Source organism: Carlito syrichta, unplaced genomic scaffold, assembly GCF_000164805.1.
Source record: "Carlito syrichta isolate Samal-C Ts95f unplaced genomic scaffold, Tarsius_syrichta-2.0.1 Scaffold91638, whole genome shotgun sequence".
Taxonomy (NCBI): Eukaryota; Metazoa; Chordata; class Mammalia; order Primates; family Tarsiidae; genus Carlito; species Carlito syrichta.
The window spans coordinates 79339-81792 of record NW_007035734.1 but is presented as its reverse complement, the minus strand read 5'-3'; the positions used below and the strand labels follow the sequence as shown (position 1 = coordinate 81792).

At 45.2% G+C, this 2454-nt stretch overlaps 1 long non-coding RNA gene across 1 annotated transcript in view; it reads right to left on the bottom strand.

The window, feature by feature from the left end:
* The window catches only part of LOC103262122, a 17673-nt gene that overhangs the window by 14978 nt on the left and 241 nt on the right, over positions 1–2454 (bottom strand). The window contains exon 2 of the long non-coding RNA XR_504403.1: positions 684–773. This is a non-coding gene — a long non-coding RNA (uncharacterized LOC103262122). The remainder of the gene's footprint in view (positions 1–683; positions 774–2454) is intronic.

The following is a 2454-nucleotide window of genomic DNA, read 5'->3' as shown; positions in this document are numbered from 1 at the left end:
GGCCACTGCACTCCAGTCTGGGCGACAGAGTGAGACTCCAACTCAAAAAAATAAAATAAAATAAAGTAAAATAAAATATAATTTGCCTAGTAGCATTTTTAAAAAGCATTTGCTTTCCTTCAATCTAATTAAGTCTGTATCTTTTTCTTTATCTAATAAAAATGACTGTTTGGGAAAATTGTCATTTTTTTTTTTTTTTTTTTGCTTTATACTTAATACACTTCTTTGTTGAAAAATAAAACATTTAACTTAAATATCAATAATTCAGTCTTTTTTTTTTTTTTTTTTTTTAGGCAGGATCCCACTCTGTTTCCCAGGCTGGAATGCAGTGGCGTTATTATGGCTCCCCATAGCTATGGTCTGGCAATCCTTCTGCCTTAGCTTCCCAAGTAGCTGGGACTACAGGCACATGCCACCATACCCAGCTAATTTTTGATTTTGGAGAGATGAGGTCTTGCTATGTTGCCCATGTTGGTCTTGAACTCCTGGGCTCAAGCAATCCTTCCACCTCAGCCTCCAAAAGTGCTTGGATTATAGGCCTGAGCCACTGTGCCCAGCCAATTTTACAGTCATTGTTTAATGTTCATCATCTGTTGAAGCTAATGACTTAGTGTTCCATTTCTATCTACTTGTTTTCAAGCTGCTTAAACAGTATATGGAATGATTAGCCCACTATTACTTACTTGCCAAGTCCTGAGTTCAGAATTTTGTTTCTGAGATGAATATAAAAGCACCTAAACATCAAGGAAAATATTCTTCCTATGGTAAGGAACCTGAGGAGAAAAAGAACATTAGAGATATAGCCCTCACTGGAACTAGATACATTAGTATACAAAATTACTCAAACCAAGGTATTCTTTTAAAAAATCACTATCATAATCTTAAACAATAAGAAAGCAGTTAGGGCACTGGCATTAATTTTAAAAAGATATCAGAAGTCTTGGAGCAGTAGTTCTCAAGCTTTTACGGAACACTGTCCTAAGAGAATCAGCTGACACTATGAACACTCTTTGCCTCACAAAAATGTATAATTGTGCAATATTTCCAGGAGTCCATAGTCCCCTCCTTAAGTGTAGATGACCACTCCCCCTCTGTAAGGTAAGGAGTAAGAATGTTCGGTTCCTTTCCTCTGGATAGTACCTTTTCTCTTCTGAGATGAAAAAAACAACTGACAAGAGCAACTAAAAAGGTCTCATTTATAAGAGCCTCTCGTGTGGTATTTTCAGCTCAGCTAAGCCCAAGGTCAGCAACCAGCATACACAATTTACCAAAAACATTCATTTGAACGATGGTCTGTCTATTGGCACTGGACCTAACTACAGTTTAAAACCACAGTTTTAAACTAGCCTCACCAATTCAGAAACCTGGTGACAGGAACTTTCCTAGAATTTGAGCCGCCGGACGAGGGGTCACAACGACCCAAATTTCAAAAAGAGATCCCCATGAAGTCTAGCGAGAAGCGAATACAAACAGGGACACTCTGCAACCCCGCATTACACAAATGACGTTCTAACAAGGCTTTTCCAAACCATTTCTCATTCTTTCTCTCTCTATATAATATGGTACACTGAACTCTGAGTCAAAAACCAAAAAGCGGCTAATTCTGCCGAGACTTAGCGTCAGCCAAAATTATTTTTTATATTTTATTTTTTTGAGTTGGAGTCTCACTCGGTCTCCCAGACTGGAGTGCAGGGGCCGCTCCGGGCCGCCGCAGCCTCGACCTGCCGGGCTCCGGCGATCCTTCCGCCCCAGCCTTCCGAGTAGCCGGAATGACAGGCGCGCGCTACCACGCCCGGCTGATTTTTTGACTTATTGTAGGGATGCGGTCTCGCTGCCCAGGCGGGTCTCGAACCCGCGGGCTCAGGCAATCCACTCACCTCAGCCTCCCAAAGGCGCGGGATTACAGGCTGAGCCACCGAGCCCGGCTGTCAGCCAAAATTAATGCGCCATTAGGTCATCATCAGGGCATATAGGGACGGAAACGCTCACTCAGAACACAGAAGTTTGGGAGGTGGGGATGGGGGCGAACGGATACAGAAAAGTTACAAGAAAATGTCCGTGATACACACACGCGAATCAAATTCCCGAGGGCAACCTGTTACACCAAGTCTCAAGGTCAACGGGCTGGGGACACAAACACTCAGGGCCGCAACAGGCCTCAACTGACACCGAAGCCTCGGGCAAAAGAGAGGACTCGAAGTCGTCGGGGAGGTAGAAAAACATCGATAACAACACAGATCTTCTTCAAAAAAATAAGTCGATGGCCGACGCAGCGCCTGCCAGAAACAGCTCCGCGTGGGTGCGATCCCCGGAGAACAAGCCGACAGCACAAAGGCAGCCAAAAGCACCTCACGGGGAAGCACTGCGGCGGGTGGACGAGGGCGTGGGCAGCGCGACACACTCGGAGAGCGGGTGCGGCCCGCCGGGAGCCGCCGGGGCTGGAAACCCCCGCCC